The 20,125-nt window shown below is 49.2% G+C and overlaps 1 long non-coding RNA gene across 1 annotated transcript; it reads right to left on the bottom strand.

Moving 5' to 3' along the window:
• On the bottom strand, positions 1-1,338 carry LOC125156888 (uncharacterized). Its single transcript, XR_007148831.1, has 3 exons — positions 1,239-1,338; positions 288-390; positions 1-129 (listed from the first exon to the last, which is right to left on the bottom strand). It is a non-coding gene; the product is annotated as an uncharacterized LOC125156888 (long non-coding RNA).
• Positions 1,339-20,125: the final 18,787 nt, after the last annotated feature.

Raw genomic sequence — 20,125 nt, 5'->3', positions numbered from 1 at the left:
CACCACCTCCACCTCCTCGTCCTCCGCCTCCCACAGCGGTACATCCCATGGCAGCGGGGCCTGTCTGGGCTCCTCCTCGACCTTGCAGAGCTCACTCGTCTGACGTAGGGGCATGATGGTCGCCAGACCCTGAAGACAGAAGAGGGGTGGCTCCTCAGGGGGAGGCCCAGCCCACCCAGACCCCGAGCTCCCAGGCCTGAGAGCGGGGCCGCGTGGGGGTTGGGGGCCGAGGGGTCCCCTCTGGGGTGGGATGGGCGAGCCCCCGGCCCCACGCGCGGAGCACGCACCTCGCCTGGACAACCGACTGGCACGCGGCCGCGCCTCCTCTGCTCTGTGACCTCAGGACTCCTGCCTCAGACCAAGGCCTCAACTGCAGAGCTCGCAGAGCCCCTGGAAGAGGGAGGGAGGGGGGGAGGGAGGGGGCGCCTCAGGGTCTCAGGGTGGGTGCAGACCGCGAGCATCGTCCCGGGCCCCCACCCCCCCACTGCGGCCAGGAGATTCTGGCCAGGACTCTGGGCGGCCCCGCCCCGGGAGCCCCCACCCCCCCACCCCCCATCCAGCCTGGGCCTGCCCCTTCTGGGCCTCCGCTGACAGCCAGAGCGGACCCGAGCGGCAGGGCAGGCCTGGGCCCTACGCAGGTGTCCTGGGCTGCGAGGCAGCGCCTCCTCTCTCCCCTGCACCCCGGCCAGGGCCCGGGATCCTGCCTCGGCTGACCGGGGTCCAGCCCCGCACACCAAGGCCCTCCCCTCGCCCAGACCCACCGCGGGGGCGGCTTTCCGAGGGCGGCCCCGGGGCTGGGGTCCAAGGGGCCTCCGGCCGTCCTCCCGCAGGGCTCTCCCGGGGAGCCCCGGGCCCGCTGCCTCCCACCACAACCCTCACGGCCCGACGAAGTCCGGGCCAAGGCGGCTGGCGTCGTACGAGGCGACCAAGTCCGGGGAGGCCCGGGGCCGATGGCGGGGGGCTCACGTGGCTTCCTTGGGGGTCCCTCAGCCCTATCCTCTCGTCCCCATCCGGACTCCCTGGGCGGCCTGGGCCTCGGGCTCTGCCGCCTGACGCCGGCTCCTCGCGCGCAACCAGCTCTCAGTCGGGCTGGGACCCAGAGCCCGAGTCCGCCCACGCCTCACGCCCTGGTCACAGTCGTCGTGGTCGCGCCGCCCTGCGGCCTCCACCGCCGCCCCCACCGCCGGACTCATTCCCCTCTGGGTCCCGGCCCCCTCGCTCCTCCCTCTGGGCCTCACCTCGAAGCCCACGAGGCTCTGCGCCCTTCCCGCGCCTGACGGGATTCGAGGCGCGGCCGGAAGACGCCGACGCTGACGCCGACGCCGACGCCGAGGCCCCCTCGCCCCGCCCCGCCCCGCCCCGCCCCGCCCCGCCAGTCTCTTGAGACCCGGATGCGGAAGTCCAGACACCCCGCGGGGCCTCATACCCACTAGGGGCTTCCCTAGGCTGCCGCTAGGGGTCGCCTTCCGGGCCGGGGCCTGCGTTCTGGGGACCAGAGTCCCTCCCTCGGTGTTCCCTAGGTGGCCTCCTGTGCATATGGTGGGTCCCCCGTCCTCCCCAGCTCACCCATCCGACCCCCGAACCGCCCCCCACTCCCCGGTCCCCGCCCTTGGAGACCCAGATGCCGAAGCCCAGGCTCTAACAGTGTCCCCATCCCGTCTGGGGGCCTACTCGGACTGGTTCTGTTGAGGGGTCCAGGCTCCTCCTTCCGTCCTCCCTCTGCGTCCTCACCAGAAATCGCCCCAAGATCCAGGCCCTGCTCTCTGGTGACCTGAGGCATCCCAAACCCCTCTCCCCCCCCCCCACCCCCCCGGGTCTCTGAGACCCGGCTATGGAAATCCAGACAGACTTGCTGCCGCAAGTCTGTACAGGCCCAGGGCCCAGGGCCCTTCCATGAAGGTCGCGAACTCTCGGAGGTCCCCTCTGTGTTTTCTAGGGTCCTGGGTCCCTTGATCTTCCCTCAGGGTCTTTACTTACCTTCACATCGCAGGGTCTGGGAGTCCTCTCTGTGCTGACTTGAGGATTCACACCTCAGAGGAAGCCAAACTGCCTTCCCAGTCCCCAGGTGGAAGTGACAAATACTACATTTGCCCAGACTGTCACGGGGCTTCCAACAGCTGACAGCTAGGTTGGGTTTTTGTTGCTGGTGGAGGTCCCCTCTCTTCCGGAGTCCAGGGCCCCTTCAAGCCTCCCTCAGCACCCTCCCTTTGATTACCGACGGGACCTAGGCCCTCCCTTCTGCTGACCCAAGTGCAGCACCTTTCAGATCAAAGGTTTCCTCTCCTTGAGATCTCCCCTCCCTCCAGAAGATCTCAAAGGCGGACACATAGGGCCTTGTATTCCTGGGGACTCCCAAGGCTAATAGCAGATGCGGGGTTGGGCTGACGACCCTTCTTTTCTGTGATCGAGGGTCCCTTTACTCCTTCAACAGGATATTTTGATTCATGGAAGGTACTGGCACGCCTTTCTCTGCTGATCTGAAGACATACCCCTCATCCAAGTCTCACTTTCCTGAGACCTGCATCTCTCTTCCCCAGGAGGAAGTCAGGGGCCTCTACATCCTTCTGACATGGGGCCTCTAGTAGATGACCACAGGGACAGGGCTAAGCCGGGATCGCTCTCTTAAGGTTTGGGACGTTCCTTCAATGCTCCTTAAAGATCCTCACCTTGGCTTCTGGCATAGCCTTAGGCTCCTCCCTCTGCTGACCTGAGCCCTTCCCCTTCTGGCCAAGGGTTTCATTGCTCTTACACCACTGAGGCAGAATGAAGAGGGGTAGGGGACCTCTCAGCCTGACAGTTCTGCCAGGGTCTCCCAAGCCTGTCATCAAAGTTGGGACTAGATTCTCTGGGCCCTCTGGAGAGGGTGGACCCCCTCAGTCCATAGTCGTGAGTGTCCTCAGCTTTTGGCTCCTTGATTAGATGCTGCCTTGGAAACGCCCCTTCCCTGTTAGATCCAAGTTTTTGCTTAGCTACAATCCTTGCAGAGAATGACTCAGGATCCCATAGTTGATGTTAGTGGCCATCTGCAGCACCTAAGACTTGTGGTGGGAGGTCAGAGAAGAAGCATCCTTTTCTATCATGTTTCTTCACCAGCCAGCCAGCCAGCCAGGCTTCGTTTTGTTCGAAAAGATTTATTTTCCACGTGGAAGAAGGTGAGCGGCAGGATTTGGGGAGATCCTTCTGTTACCAGTTATCTAACATTGTATCATTGAGTGCAGTGATTTTCACTTTCTTAACCCTCACCTCTAGTTAAAAAAACATGTATTTTATGTCTCTACCAAGCATCTACTTAGAATATGGATAACATTTCATGAAAGAGTCTCTACACTTAGTGTGTGTGGATCACTCTGAAACTTCCTATTGTATTTTCAGATCATTGCTTTTTTTTTTTCTCATCTCTATCATGCTGTTTACTCAGCCAGAGACTTATGTCAGGGATGTATGACCCTTAGATGTGACATGCCCGATTTCTGTGCCTTTAAAGCCCCGGGCATGGCTAGAGGTATTCCACCACAGAGGCACCCCACAGGAAATGGGTTGGAGGAATTCATTCATGCCACCTGCACCCTCAGGTCCCTGAGCTACTGCCATCAGTCTGCTCAGGGCTGTGACGTGTCTGTCTCTTTTGGGAAACCAGCAGCCAGCTGCACATTGGCCATGTTGGGATTGGGGGTGTCCTCCCCTGGGGCCCAGCCAGCAGGCCCCACGTCCGTTGCTACCCACACTACCCAGTCCATCCTGACCCTGGCCTCAGTCTGCATACTTTGGGGTTTTGTCCTCCTGTCTCCCCATGCCGCCCCCCCCCTCACTCCCCAGTGCCGATAGTCACTTGCCCTCCTCTTCCCTTGGGAGTCCCCAGACAAGAATCCTCTTTCAGCGTACTTGTGCTTCCTGTAGAGCTGACTAGACAAACCTGGTGGTCAGTCTCCTAGGGCTTGGTAAATAACAATCATAGCCATGTGACTATGCGAGAATGCACCTGAGAAGCAGTTATTTGCAAAGAGCTGCTGTGAGGGGTCTCAGCCATGGTCCTGCTCCTCTGAGAAGCCCTCATTCCCCAGCAAAGCCTGCTCTGAACTCCAGCTTCCTTGGCAGGGGTCTGACCTGCAGTCTGGCTGCCACCCACCTGCCCTCCTCTGTGGCAGTTATCGCTGGCAGCTGCCCTAGGTGCTTCATGAGCAAGTAATTGACCTCTCTGCCTGTCCTCAGTCACCGAGCCGAGCCACCCTTGCCAGGTGCCCAGAGGATCTGTCCAAAGTTTCCCCACGACGCTCCCCACCCCTGTGGGGATGCAGCGAGAGTCCACAGGCCCAGTGGGTGTGTGCTCTGAACTGCTGGCCCGTTGAGTGCCTGACGTCCAGCCTGCCCAGGGAGTGAGCCTGCAGGAGAACGCTGGGCCACCCAGCCAGCTGGGATAGAAGGGGACCGGGCTGGGCAGGAGAATGGGACAGCAGGGGCCAAGCATGAACACCAGAGCAGCCTTCAGTTGGCCAAGCTCCTACAGCCACGTGCGAGAGTGATCTTCTCCATCCTCACACCTTCCATCCTCACCCCCACTTGGTGTCCAGAGCCATGGAATCCATTTAGGACAGATGGTGACCCAAAGGGGCTAGGAGAGGCCGTGTCGGCAAGGTGCAGTGTCTGGCATCTTGATGGCATCGTTTTTCCTGGGGTCCCTTCATAAAGGGACATGAGGCATCGTGCTTGACATCCTCACAGAGGACAGCTAGAACCCTGCTGGTTGTGGGGAGAACACCTCTGGCCAGTGTAGGACCACAGCTTTGCACCTGTAGCAGGCTCAATTTGAATGGGAATGCTGCCACTCATAAGCTGAACACCGCATGTCAACTCTCTCTGGCTCTATTTCTGGATGGGCAAATGGGTACAGACAGTATCAGTACACATTCAACGTGTAGCTTCGAGTTGTACACGATGTGACCTGTGTGTAAAACGCCTGGCCCAAATTAGGTGTCAGTAGCCTCACCTATTGTTCTTGTGCGTCTAAGCTGTACCTTTCCCCCTTATTGTGAGGATGGATGCTGAACCAGTCAGTGCATGTCTTGTGATCCCTGTGAGCATCACATGATGGAGTTTTTCTTTCCCGCTGCAAACCTGTTGCCTAGCTAATTCCTCTCACATGTCAGAACTGGGCAAACATGGTATAAGTTGTTCTAGAGTTGGCCAGGGCGAACGTCAGGGCTCCTAGAGTGGGCATAGAGAGGACATGGGGCTGGGGCAGGCATCTAACCTCCCCCAGGCTGCCTCTCCTGCTCTGAGCGCCTCAACCTGGAGCTTTGGAGCACCTCGTGGTGCCTGGTTTGAGGCTGTGTGAAGGAGAACTGCTTGTTGTACACCCCTAGGGATGGTCTGACCACCACCACCTCCCCCCCCCCCGTTATTTTGTGGGCACTTCCTGAGCATCTACTTTATACCAGGTTGCAGGGATGCAGGTGGGTAGCAGGTTGCTCATGGGGGCCTGAGCCGAGGCCTGGGAGAGCATCCACGAACTGTAAGTAGCTCAAGGCAGGGGGCAGCGTGCTGTGCATGGGGCTGATCCCACGAGGCCTTAGAGGCTGGTCCCAGGCCTGGGGGCGCTTCTTCAATGGTGTATGATGCCGAAATGCTTGGTGCAGAAGCAGGGTGCCATCGCACTCGTGTTCTGGGAAGGCCACTCAGGAGAGTGATGTGGGGGGCTGCGGGTGGAGCTGGGCCTTTGGGGGGGCTCCCGCCATTGTCCAGAGAGGATGAATGTGAGGCTGCTTTAGGCCTGGCCGGGGGCTAGAGAGGAGGGACGGGCTCCTGAGATGAAAGCGAGGTAGAGGAGGCCAGAGTGGTGTAGGAATCAGGCTTGGGGCCTCGGAGAGGGCAAAGCGCTGAGGTCATCATCAGGAAGGCTACTGCACCTGCCTGCTACTGGGTGTGTGTCCTCGCTTGATTTCTTGCGTTTTAACACATGTTCATCATCCATTTAACTTTTTAAATTTCTGTAGACTGGATGTTGGAGAGTTTTATATTTATAGAAAGTCTGCACTCCTTGTACGGAGAGTCCCCATATACTGCACCCCCAGTTTCCCCTAATATTAACCTCTCAGATCAGTAGAGTTCATGAGGTACAACTCGTGAGCTAATGTGGATGCGACATGATTAGCTAAAGTTCACCATGCCTTCAGATTTCCTCAGTTTTCTTCTTGATATTGACCTTGAGCATGTGGCTGAGGTAGAGGCTGTCAGGTGTCCCCTCTGTAAAGGCACTCTTTTATTTGCCGGTTCCACATTGTCCTGTTTGGAAGGAAGTCGCTCTGTTCAGCCCTCACTTCACTGGGGTGAGGGATGATGCTCCCACTCTTTGCGGGAGGAGTATCTACTTCAGTCAATTGGAATTCTAATGCAGGGGAAATTTGTCTACTCTCAGGCATTTGTGTCTTTGCCATTTGGTCATGCATTGCTCTCACGATGGACTCAAAGATATTTGTTTTATACTTTGGGTTATATTCCAATATTACTTTCTTTGGTTGCTCAGACTGCTCCATCGTTGGTCATCAGAAGCTGAGTCAGTTACCTTCTGAGTCCTTTTGACATACAGTGTGGTTCGGTTTGTCTTGTTATTTGTTTTCGGTTTTGTTTTTGTTTTTTACCATGTCCCTACTTTCCGGTACTACAAGATGCCCAGGCTCATTGTTAAATGGTAAGATATTGATCTCCTGACCCGTGCCATGACCTTTCCTGACCTGGGATCCTGTCCCTCACACCAAGGTCCTCAGCTCCCTCAGACCCCCAAGGCACAGTTCAGCCTTTGGCCTCCCTCCCCAGAAACCCCTGGGCTGTGCCAGGGGCTGAGCACCTCTCCCCGGGGTGGAATGGTCCCTGCAGTTGTCCCTCAGGTCCCGACATCCACTCCAGAAGAGCCGGGGAGTGTCTCTCTGGGGCCCCGAGTCCACTGCCCTTAGCCCTGCTGGGAGAGGGGCTCTGCCTGACAACCCTGCCGGGGTCTCTCGGGGAGGCCTGCTGGACTGACCTGGATTCTGGGGTGGGGGGCCGGCTGTGCTCCCTCACAGGTCGATGTATATGCCTGTTTGCCGGGCCTAGGCCCCTTTTCTCGGCCGACCCAAACCGGACCTCCCAAACCGAGGCTCCTACCTCTGTCACCCTGCCTGCCATGTGGACTTCAGTGGACGTCACATCTGGACCCGGTGGCCAGGGGTCCCCTGGCGCTGTCATCATCGACCGGAGGTGGGTTCCAGGGGTGGGGTTGGGGGTTTCCTTCTGTCCTTCCCAGGATCCTCATCTTGACTCTGTCAGGCTCTCTCCCAGTCCTGTCTAGACCTGAGTCCATGTGCCTCAGACCCAGGCTCTCAGACTCCCTGTCTTCCTCTAGCTGGTAAGGGATGGTTTGGGAGGGTCGTTCCCAACCTGTTCCTGGCCGGGATTATCTCAGGTATGCCAGCGGGTCACAGCAGGCTTACGTAGCCCCCAGTCGTCTGAAATGTACGTACGTACTTCTCAGTTCTCAACCAGGAGGCCCTCATCAACACTTGCAGGACACATACAGTGCAGGAAAGGAGCCTAATGTGGAGCTATGGCACCCATGACCCTGGGGGCAGTGTCAGAGAAGAAGCACTCATTTGAAAGGGGTCCTTCACCAGCAACCCGCCTTCAGAACCATTCTGTTCAAGATTTACGTTACCGAAAAAGCCGATCACCTCAGGGGATTTGAGGGATAGTCCTGCACTTTTATGCTTATCTAATATTGTAGGGTCCAGTTCAGTGAGTTTTCCTTTGTCATGTTCATCCATAGTAAGAAATACATTGTCCAACACTACCTAGTGTGTTTACTATATATATATATATATATATATATATATGATATGTGTAGATTATATATGCTTATATACACCTGCATATACATACATATGGATGTTGACACATATATATGCATGTGTGTTCACATTATATATGCATTTATATGTGTATGTATTTATATATGTGTATACTATGTGTATACTTACCTCATGAAGAATACCTTCTCTTACTATGTGATTTGCCTTGATACCCACTATTCTATTTCCAGTCAATTCTTTATATTCCATTCAAATACTTTTTTAAAAGGACATTCCTCCCCGCTAAGATGATTTCAGGTGTTAATAGCATAGACTCTGTAGTCAAATGCCTCAATCATCCCATCTTTCCCTCTGTCCTGGTCTCACCCCAGGGCTCCTGGCATGTGTGCTCTGAGATCCTCCTGCCTCCAGTGTGTACAAGGAAGGGGAAGCAGAAGTTGAAAACTGGTTCCTTTATCCATCCTGTCACCTGCATTTATGCAGCCTACATTACCTTCCCAAATCCCTGTTGCTCCCTGTGTCCCTGCCCCAGACACAAGTACCAGCTCAGGGGTTTTCAATGTCTCCCAGGGCTTTCTCCTGTTTTATTGTTCGGACATTGTTGTTCCTTCTGTGTGTAGTTTTCAAGACTTTAATTTTTGAAGAGTAGTTTTAGTTACACAGAAATTCAAAAAGAAAGTCCCATATTTTTTAAATGTTTATTTTTTCAGATAAAGAGTGGGCAGTGGAAGGGCAGAGAGAGAGGGAGGCAGAATCTCAAGGAGGTTCTGTGCTGTCAGCACAGAATCCAATGCAGGACTTGAACTCACAAACCATGAGATCATGACCTGAGCCGAAATCAAGAGTCCTACTGTTAACCAACTGAGCCACCCAGGTCGCTCCCCCTTTTTAAAATTTTTTAAAAAAATGTTTATTTATTTTTGAGCAAGAGAGAGAAAGAGCAGCGTGTGTGCACACAAGTGGGGGAGGGCAAGCAAGAGGGGGACAAAGGATCCAAAGCGGGCTCCACACTGACAGCAGAGAGCCTGATGTGGGACTCAAACTCACGAACCGTGAGATCATGATCTGAGCTGAAATCAGACACTCAAAAAAGAAATTCCCTTCTAATCTTATTTTGATAAAAGTTTTTTCCCATTAACTTGTATTGAATTTCCTTCCAAGGATTTTTCTGTACCCATTTGTGATCAGATGTTTTCTGTTCCATTACTTTGTTAATGTAGGTAAATATAGTTGAAAGAATTTTCTAATGTTAAAGCACATTTACATTCATTGGGCACAGCCTAATGTCCATTTAATTCACTCCTATGTTGACTATGTATAAATTTATATTGTGTATTTGTTGCTTTATGAATGATTTTTGCTTAAGTGTTCTTTCATGGTGGGTTTCTCCTCTAGCATTTAAATCTAGGAGCACTAGCCTGGGAAAATTAATTGAATAATTCCCCATATTCTTCTTTAGTTTGAAAGCATTTTCCTATGATGATGAGTTCTCCCCATCCACTTGGTAGAACTAGCCTCGAAAACTGCCTTGCCCTGGAACATTTGAGGGTTGCTTGAGCTTATGATATGATTTCAGTTTGTAACGTAACATTAAGGTTTTCTATTTTTTATGGATAAATTTGTCATATCTTTTTCTAAAAAAATCCATCTTACTTAGATTTTCAAACTTAATGGAAGGATATTTATAAATAAAATTGTTTTATTACAGGGACACCTGGGTGGCTCAGTCGTGTAAGTGTCCAACTCTAGATTTTCGCTCAAGTCATGATTTCATGGTTTGTGAATTCAAGCCCCGAATCAAGGTCCACACTGACAGCATGGAGCCCGTTTGGGATTCTCTCTCTCTCCCTCTCTCTGCCCTCCCTCTCTAAGTAAATAAATAAACTATAAAAATGTTTTATTACCAAAATTCTCAAACATGCAAACAGTAGGGCATATTATATTGAACCCCATATACCTGACACCCAAGGTCACCAATCTTCTATACATGATCAATCAGGTTCCAACTCTACCCCTACACACCTGGTATCTCAGGGCTGGAATATTGTAGAGTATATCCAAAATATCATATCTTTTCTTTTCTTTTTCTTTTTTTAAAATTTATTCTCAAGTTATTTAACATACAGTGTAGTCTTGGCTTCAGAAGTAGAATCCAGTGATTCATCACTTAACATATAACACTCATTGCTCATCCCAACAAGTGCCCTCCTTAATGCCCATCACAATTTTCCCCACCTCCACCAACCCTGTTTGTTCTCTGTATTTAAGAGTCTCTTATAGTTTGCCTCCCTCTTTGTTTTTATCTTATTTTTTCTTCCCTTTCTCTATGATCATGTTAAGTTTCTCAAATTCCACATGTGAGTGAAATCATGTGATATGTATTTCTCTGACTGACCTATTTCACTTAGCATAATACCCTCCAGTTCCATCCACACTGTTGCAAATGGCAAGATTTCATTCTTTTTCATTGCCGAGTAGTATTCCATTGTGTATACATACCACATCTTCTTAATCCATTCATCAGTTGGTTGACATTTGTGCTCTTTCCATAATTTGGTTCTTGTTGATAGCACTGCTCATAAACTTTGGGGTGTATGTACCCCTATGAATCAGCACTCCTGCATCCTTTGGATAAATTCCTAGTAGTGCTATTTCTGGGTTGTAGGGTAGTTCTATTTTTACTTTTTTGAGGAACCTCCACACTGTTTCCCAGAGTGGCTGCACTGGTTTGCATTCCCATCTACAGTGCAAGAAGAAGATTCCCATTTCTCCACATCCTCGCTAATATCTGTTGTCTCCTGAGTTGTTAATTTTAGCCACTCTGACTCGTGTGAGGTGGTATCTCATTGTGGTTATGATTTGTATTTCCCTGATGCTGAGCGATGTTGAGCATCTTTTCATGTGTCTATTAGCCATCTGGATGTCTTCTTTGGAAAAATATCTATTCATTTCTTCTGCCCATTTCTTCACTGGATTATTTGTTTTGGGGATGTTGAGTTTGATAAGTTTTTTACAGATTTTGGATACTAATCCTTTATCCAATATGTCATTTGCAAATATCTTCTCCCATTCCGTCGGTTGCCTTTTAGTTTTGTTAATTGTTTCCTTCACTGTGCAGAAGCTTTGTATCTTGATAAGGTCCCAATAGTTCATTTTTGCTTTTATTTCCCTTGCTTTCAGAGGCATGTCAAGTAAGAATTTCCTGCGGCTGCAGTCAAAGAGGTTTCTGCCTGTTGTTTCTTATAGGATTTTGATGGTTTCTTGTCTCACATTTAGCTCTTTCATTCATTTTGAGTTTTTTTAAATTTTTTAATGTTTATTTATTTTTGAGACAGAGAGACAGAGCATGAACAAGGGAGGGTCAGAGAGAGAGGGAGACACAGAATCTGAAGCAGGCTCCAGGCTCTGAGCTGTCAGCACAAAGCCCAATGTGGGGCTCAAACTCACAGACTGTGAGATCATGACCGGAGCCAAAGTCGGTCGCTTAACCGACTGAGCCACCCAGGTGCCCCTAATTTTGAGTTTATTTTTGTGTATGGTTTAAAAAAGTGGTCCAGGTTCATTCTTCTGCATGTCGCTGTCCAGTTTTCCCAGCACCATTTGCTGAAGAGACTGTCTTTTTTTCCATTGGCTATTCTTTCCTGTTTTGTTGAAAATTAATTGCCCATATATTTGTGGGTCCCTTTCTGGGTTCTCTGTTTTGTTCCATTGATCTACATGTCTGTTTTTGTGCCAGTACCATTCTGTCTTGATGATTACAGCTTTGTAATACAGCTTGGAGTCTGGAATTGTGATATCTCCAGCTTTCATTTTCTTTTTCAACATTACTTGGGCTATTCTGGGTCTTTTTTGGTTCCATACAAATTTTAGGATTGTTTGTTCTAGCTCTGTGAAGAACGCTGGTGCTATTTTGATTGGGATTGCGTTGAATGTGTAGATCGCCTTGGGTCATATAGACATTTTTAACAATATTCTTCCAATCCGTGAGTATGGAATGTTTTTCCATTTCTTTATGTATTCTTCAATTTCTTTCATAAGCTTTCTCTAGTTTTCAGTGTACAGATCTTTTATCTCTTTGGTTTGGTTCTGCTCTTAGGTTTATTCCTAGGTATTTTATGGTTTTTGATGCAACTGTAAATGGGATTGATTCCCTGATATCTCTTTCTGTTGCTACATTATTGGTGCATAGAAATGCAACTGACTTCTGTACATTGATTTTATATCCTGCGACTTTACTGAATTCCTGTAACAGCTTTAGCAGCTTTTTGGTGGAGTCTTTCGGGTTTTCCACGTAGAATATCATTTCATATGCGAAGAGCGTAAGATTGACTTCTTTGCCAATTTAGATGCCTTTTATTTAGTTTTGTTGTCTGATTGCTGAGGCTAGGACTTCTAACACTGTGTTAAACGACAGTGGTGAGTGTAGACATCCTTGTCATGTTCCTGATCTCAGGGGGAAAGCTCTAAGTTTTTCCCCATTGAGGATGATATTAGCTGTGGGCCTTTCATATATGACTTTTATGATACTAAATTATGTTCCTTCTATCCCTACTTTATTGAGGGTTTTTATTAAGAAGGGATCCTGTATTTTGCCAAATGCTTTTCCTGCTTTTATTGACAGGATAATATGGTTCATATCCTTTCTCCTATTAATGTGATGTATCACATTGATTGATTTGTGAATATTGAACCAGCCCTGCAGCCCCGGAATGAATCCCACTTGATCATGGTGAATAATTCTTTTAATGTACTGTTGAATTCAATTTGCTAGTATCTTGTTGAGAATTTTTGCTTCCATGTTAATCAGGTATATTGGCCTGTAATTCTCCTTTTTAGTGGGTTCTTTGTCTGGTTTTTGAATCTAGGTAATGCTATCTTTACAGAACGAGTCTGGAAGCTTTCCTTCTATTTCTATTTTTTGGGACAAAAAAGAAGACTATATATTAACTCTGTTTTAAATGTCTGGTACAATTCTCCTGGGAAGCCATCTGGCCCAGGACTCTTATTTGTTGAGAGAGTTTTGATAATCAATTCAAATTCTTCACTGGTTATGGGTCTGTTAAAATTTTCTATTTCTTCCCATTTGAGTTTTGGTAGTGTGTGGGTGTCTAGGAGTTTGTCCATTTCTTCCAGATTGTCCAGCTTGTTGGCATATAATTTTTCATAGTATTCTCTAATAATTGTTTGTATTTCTGTGGAGTTGGTTGTGATCTCTCCTCTTTCATTCATGATTTTATGTATTTAGGTCCTCTCTCATTTCTTTTTGAGAAGTCTGACTAGGGGTTTATCAAGTTGGTTTATTCTTTCAAAAACCAGCTCTTAGATTCATTGATCCATTCTACTGTTTTTTGGATTCTATGTTGTTTATTTCTGGTCTAATATTTATTATTTCTCTTCTTCTGCTGGCTTTGGGCTTTCTTTGCTGCTGCCTTTCTAGCTCCTTTAGGTATAAGGTTAGGTTGTATATTTGGGACATTTCTTGCTTTGTGAGATAGGACTGAATTGCAATGTATTTTCCTCTTAGGACTGCCTTTGCTGCATCCCAAAGTGTTTGGACTGTCGTGTTTTCATTTTCATTTGCTTCCATATATTTTTAAATTTCTACCTAAACTTTTAATGTTTATTTTTGAGAGAGAGAGAGAGAGAGAGAGAGAGAGAGAATCCAAACAGGCTCTAGCACAGAGCCTGAGGCGGGGCTCAAACTCACAAACTGTGAGATCATGACCTGAGCCAAAGTCAGATGCTCAACCAACTGAGCCATGCAGGTACCCCTAATTTCTACTTTAATTTCCTGGTTGACCCATTCATTCTTTAGTAGGATGTTCTTTAAACTCCATGTATTTAGGGGCTTTCCAAATTTTTTCTTGTGATTGATTTCAAGTTTCATAGTGCTATGATCTGAAAATATGCATGGTATGATCTCAATCTTTTTATACTTGTTGAGGGTTGTTTTGTGACTCAGCATGTGATCTATTTTGGATAATGTTCCATGTGCATTCGAGAAGAATGTGTATTCTGCTCCTTTAGGTGCCTTCCCTTCCCTTTATCTTGGGAGAATGGTCCTGGATGCTTAGATCTGCATTTGCTCCCTATCTCATAGGTCAAGTCACAAACCTCGGATACAAACTGGAATCAAAAAAGCTAGTTCATGGTACCAGTGCCACTGATCTTGCTGCAAGGCTGCCCTTGGCTCAGAGGATCAGGCCCTCCAGACTGGCTTTCTAGACCTCTGCCTCCTACTCTCTGTTGCCGGGCCTTGAGCTACTGTATGCCATTGTTCTCCCCTGGGCATTGGCTTTGTTGTCATTCTGCTAGTACTCCTCCTGAGACGTCCTCAAGTCTCTCCTTCAGTGTCGCCTTCTCCATGAGTCTTTCCATGAGTACCCAATCCTAAATTGTAATCCCTCTTCCCACTCCATCCCCAAGACTCCTTATTCAGTTCTGTAGATTCAATTTTTTTCCATAGCATTTATCACTATTCAACCTACTTCACCTTTTACTTTGTTCCATTGTTCATTTCAGTCTACACAGTCTATACCCCTACACCCAGTAGAGTATAAGTACTACAGAGGCAGGGTATTTGCTCAATGCGGTATCCTTAGAGCCTTGAGCAGTACCTGACACATAGTACATGCTCACTACTCATTTTGAAAATGATAAAAAACTGCCAACTCCAAGGTCCCAGTATTTGGAGTCTACTTTCCTAACCCCCTTGGCATTTCTAACCCCCACAACTACCCAAACAGGCAAAGTTTGAATGCTTCCCACCATTCTCTAATTATTGGATCATGGGTGAGGTAGGCAACCAAGCTTACTGGGGACTCTAGAGACCCCTTCCTCCAGTTCCTGGTCCATGCTCCTGGTATTCTGGGAATGTCAGCATCACAGGACTCCAAACACCCATGGCTTATTGCACTCTTTCCTGCCAGCAGGCAGCTATGACCTTCACTCCTATGCTCTGCTCCTCTTTTTTGTTGGCCTGGATCTATAAGTTGCTGCAATTAGGGACTCACATGCCCTTGGGTTTGGCCTGGGCCACAAAGAGTTTTGCAAACAGCTGGTCCAAACAGCACTTGCCCACTGATTCCTGGGCATGATCTGGAGAGCACACGAATATTCACCAATGACCTTGATGAGATTTCTCTGGAGAAAGTAGAAGAGGGGGTTAGCCTCTTCTTAGCCACAAAAAGTAAGTTTGTGAGGTTACTTTCAAACCCCAAATACCCCAACCACTAGGATTTCTCCCCATTGCCAGAGTACAGGTGCCCCCCCCCCGGCCTTTGCACATACTGTTCCTTGCATTTCGAAGTGTTGGAGATACTGTGCCTGCAATGAGAAGTGCTCTTCCTCCCTGTGGTGTCCTTCACGATAATGCCAAAGGCCAGCCTAATTGTGAGAAGACATAAGACACACTCAAACTGAGGGACATTCTACCAAAAGTGGACCAGTCCTCCTCAGAAGTGTCAATACCACTGATAGAAGCAGAGTACTGGTCTCCCAGAGATGTCCACATCTGAATGCTCAGGAGCTGGAATATGTTAAGTTACACATAAAAGTGGAATTAAAGTTGGAGATAGAATTAAAGTTACTAATCAGCCGACCTTAAGATAGGGATTTTGTCCAAGGTAATCCAGGTAGATCCAATGTTAATAAAATTGTCCAAATATGGGAGACAGAGGCCATGTGAGAAAGACTCAACTGCCTACTGCTGGCTTTGAAGATGGAATAAGGGTTCATGGGCCAAAGATCGTGGTCTAGATTGTGTGAGTTAGAAAATACTTTTCCAGAGTTCCAACTCTGGATTCTGGAAAAGTCATGAAAACAGATTTCTCCCTAGAGACTTCCAAAAAGATCACAGCCCCACTGACAGCTTGATTTTAGCCCAATGAGACTCTTTTTGGACTTCTGACTTCCATAACTGCTACAGAATACATTTATGTTGTTCCACAAACAAATTTGAGTTGTAGCACTATGTTTGTGGTAGTTTGTTACATCAGCAATAGGAAAGTAATACAGGTTCAGTGAAACAGGAAATACTAGGAAACGATCACAGATTGGAGGACATTAAGGGGGCATAATGACTACAGGTAATGTGGCATCCTGGGTTGGAAAGAAAAAGGGCATATCCCTGCCCTTTTGCTCCCAGGAGTGTTAGCCACTCTATGGTCCCTCCGACTCTACCACCACTCAGGACATATGCAGGTGCCCAAATGGGACATGTGCAGGAGTCTATGTCTGAGCTGCAAATACAAGGCCGCCCATGAGGACAGTGCATTCCTCTTCCTGCCTTCCTCTTTGCAGGACCAAGCATCCTCTCCACCCCGGTCAGAAAAAGTGAGTGACAAGAATGGGGGACTGGGGCCTGACAGTTGGATAATGGTGAGCATGAAGCTGGGGGCATGGGAAGCTGCATGAAGCTGTTTCTATAGAAGAAGCTTCAGGAGCTGTGAGTTTCATTACCACACCAAGAGATCACAGAGCACAGTCCACTCTATTCTCATAGTCAGGGACTTAAGTCATGCATATGTGCTTTTTAAAGGCACCTTTAAGGCACAAGGCAGGGGTGGAAGTGTTCAAAACAGGGGCTGCCCCACAGGATGCTGCCTGCAGGAATTGGTGGGGTACTATCCATACTCTCTAGGGACCAGAGCTACACCCATCAGTCTCCTGAGAGCCATAATGTCCAGCAAGGCTTAGGACAGGCATCCAAGTGGCCATGCTGGAAAGGGGGCTGTCCTCCTCCCGCGGCCCAGCTGGCAGTCCCCATCCTCCTCGTTACTCGCACTGCTCAGTCTCCCCTGAACCTTGCTTCAGTCTTCAGAACTTGAGGCTTTGTCCTCCTGTCTCCCCGCTACCAACTTCTCAGTCTCCAGTGTTCATGTTCATAAGCAATTATCTTCATTTGAAAGTGCAGGAGCGAAAAGTGCCTTTTCATGACTGCTCTGGTTCAGGTAGGGCTGGCATGACTTGATGCAGCATCTTGGTGAGTCTCCTAGAAGCTGGTGAATAATAATCTTTGTCATATGACTGTGTGACAAGTTGCTAGGATTATGAGTTATTTTCTAATAACTCCCTATGTAATGCCAACCATTTCGTTAAGCTGAAGGCCTTGTGAAGGCGATTCTGAGGTTTTGCTCTCTGACACTGAACCAGAGATGGGGTGTGGTATCTGTCAGCCATCCACAGAGCCAGCTAGGACCCTGGTGTCTGCAAATGGGCAGTTTGAACAGAGGAAAGACTTTAGCAGATGACAGTGGACTCAAATGAGGATTTGGAGAGCCGTCGAGCAGGAGGGGGTTTCGGGTTCCCAGGCAGCAGGCCGTGAAGAGGGTCAGACACCCCAGTAGGGGTAGAATGAGGAGCTCCCACCAGACCCCATCTGGATCTGCCCTGGGCTGACCAAGGGAGGGTCGTGGGAGCAGATGTGGCCTGAGGGGAGCTGGAGCCCTGGATGACATCATGAGAGGGGCGCTCTTGGCACACGTCCCAGGACCAGACCCCATGGGGTACTTGAGGGTGGAAGCAGGGCTCCTGCATGCTGTCCATAGAGGGAAATGACTGGTGTTGGATGGTGCTCCCCCCAGGCCGGATGGCCCGCTGGGAGGTAGCACCCAGGATGCCCCAAGCCCCACCACAAGGGTCCTTCAGGAAGGCATTTTCCAGGGTGCAAAGTCCTCTCCAGCAATGTCTGTGCTGACACCCACCACCCAGGTCCTGGGCAGTTGTACCAGGGTGGGGCAGAGGAGGCAAGAGCTCCTCTGACCATTAGCAAGAAGATCCCCTGAGCCTGCCCCCTGATGGGCTGCTGTGAGGGGTCTCAGCCATGGTCCTGCTCCTCTGAGAAGCCTCCATTCCCCAGCAAAGCCTGCTCTGAACTCCAGCCTCCTTGGCAAGGGCTTGACAGCCTGCCTGGCTCTCGCCTGCCCTCTTCTGGGGCAAATATTGTTCGCAGCTACCCTAGGTCCTTCATGAGAGGGTATGGGATGTGACACCAAAGGCCATCCACAAGACAGCATCCAGGAGCAAGGCCACATTTACCTAGCACCCAGATAAAGGGTCTGTCCAAAAACCCCTTCAGAAACTCTCTCCGTGGGGATGCAGTGAGAGTCCACAAGCCCAGTGGGTGTGTGCTCTGAACTGCTGGCCCATTGAGTGCCTGACGTCCAGCCTGCCCAGGGAGTGAGCCTGCAGGAGAACGCTGGGCCATCCAGCCAGCTGGGATAGAAGGGGACCAGGCTGGGCAGGAGAATGGGAGAGCAGGGGCCAAGCCTGAACATCAGAGCAGCCTTCAGTGGCCACAGTTCCAACACTCACCTCCAAGTGGAACCTTCTCCATCTTTACCCCCTCTGTCTTACAGCCCACCTCTCATCTCCATTTCAGGACAGATATTGACCCAATGGGGCTGGGAGAGGGCACATGGGCTGGTCCAGTGTCCGGCTGTCAGTGTCCAGCTCTCAGTTTCCTCTTCTGTAAATCGGGAAGGATAAAACAGTATAATCGTGTGCCTTGATGTGATATTGTATTCATTTCTTAGGACTGCCTAACAAATTGGATGTGAGGGATCTCTTCTCTCACATTTATGGGTGCTCACAGTCCACAGTCAAGGTGTTGGTAAGGCCATGCTCCCTCTGAGGTCTGGAAGGGATTGTATTCTTGCCTCTTCCAGAATCTGGTGTCCCCAAGTTTTCCTTGGCTCGTGTTCACATCGCTCCAGTCTCTTCCTTTTCACAAGCCTGTCTTCCCCCCATACCTGTATATGTCCAACTTTCCCTTTTCTTATGAGGACACCGGTCAGATTCATTATGGCCTACACTAATGACCTCATCTGAACTTAAGTATGTCTGCAAAGACCCTACGTCCAAATAAGGTCACCTTCCCGATCCTGGAGATTAGTAGTTCAGCATAATTTTAGGGGGGCATAATTCAACCCTAACAAAGATTATACAAGGTGTCATCTGTATGTAAAATGACTGGCTCAAAGTAGGTGGTCAGTGAGAGGGAGCTATTATTACTAAGCATCTAAGGTGTACCTTCCTTCCCCCCATTTAATATTGTTGAATCAGTATATGTCTTACAATCTATATGTAAATTGATTGGTGCAGTGATTTTTTTCCCTTGAGAATCAGTTATCAAATGGATGACCCATCTCAAATGGATGGTCATGTGCAAACATGGTAAAACTTGTTGTATCACAAGACTCAGAAACCCTCAGTGTGTCAATGACCTGGAGAATGTGGTAGGAAAAAGAGAGAGTGGGTGCCCACAGATAATGCCTGCAGCTACTATAAACTTAGGAATAATAGATCATTGTTCCGACAGATGTTGGGGGTCCAGTTTGAGGCGTGGGGGGAGGAGAATGGCTTGTTTGAAAGGATCTGGGGATGATCTGACTCTTGCACTCATTTCGTGACCACTCCTCGAGTACCTACTGTATGCAGGGAGGTTGCTGGTCTGTAACAGGCTTCCTGAGCTGAGTTCTCACTGACCATAGGCCTAGGATTGCAAGCAAGCCAGAGCAGGGGGCAGTGTGCTGCTCATGAAGCTGGAGAAAACAATCATTTCAGGAGGCCACAGGATCCCCGGATAGACTGGAGACTGAGAGAAGGCAACCTACCAGTATTAGAAATGTATGAAACAACCTCACTGAGCTCTTGCTTTACATTGCTCAGTTCTGTGTGCTGTGTTTACACACAGCATCTAGCATGGCCCAGGCTGAGTCCTGTTCTGTTCCAGGGGTCAGTCTGGGGAAAATATTTTTGCAATGAGTTCTCAGAGCCCAGACTAGAGGACTTGCCCGAAAGGAGGGTTCTCCCAAGACTCCACAGAGAATGAATGTAGATGACATTTTTCTCCTGAAAGGTCCGCCTGCCTCCACTTGCTGGCTTCTGTGTACTTACAAGTGCTGTTCCCTCAGTTTGCAGTCCCCTTTCTTCTCCTCTTGGCTTGAAATCTTACGTGTCCTTTCAGGTTCAGCTCAGCGGTTCTCCTGCCCTGGAAGCTTAGCACATACAATGCTGTGTGTTAGCAGTGCCTTCCACAGCACCTGGCATGAAGCAGACGCTTCATAAAAGACATTAATCTAAGGTAATAGTAGAAGTGGAGTTTGTGGGCTGCCCCAGCAAAAAGGGTGCATTAGGAGAAGGCATGGGGAAGCAGGGGGCATCTGATCAGTAAGGGCAGAGGGTCCCAGAGAAAAGTGACAGAAAGCCAGCATGGAAGCATAAAGGTCAAAAGGCAAGCGGTGAGTGGAGACACAGGAAGGAGGTCAGGACAGGGATGAGGAGAG

Source organism: Prionailurus viverrinus, chromosome X (genome assembly GCF_022837055.1).
Source record: "Prionailurus viverrinus isolate Anna chromosome X, UM_Priviv_1.0, whole genome shotgun sequence".
Classification (NCBI taxonomy): domain Eukaryota; kingdom Metazoa; phylum Chordata; class Mammalia; order Carnivora; family Felidae; genus Prionailurus; species Prionailurus viverrinus.
The sequence above is the reverse complement of the archived record's forward strand: the minus strand, read 5'-3'. Positions and strand labels throughout refer to the sequence as shown.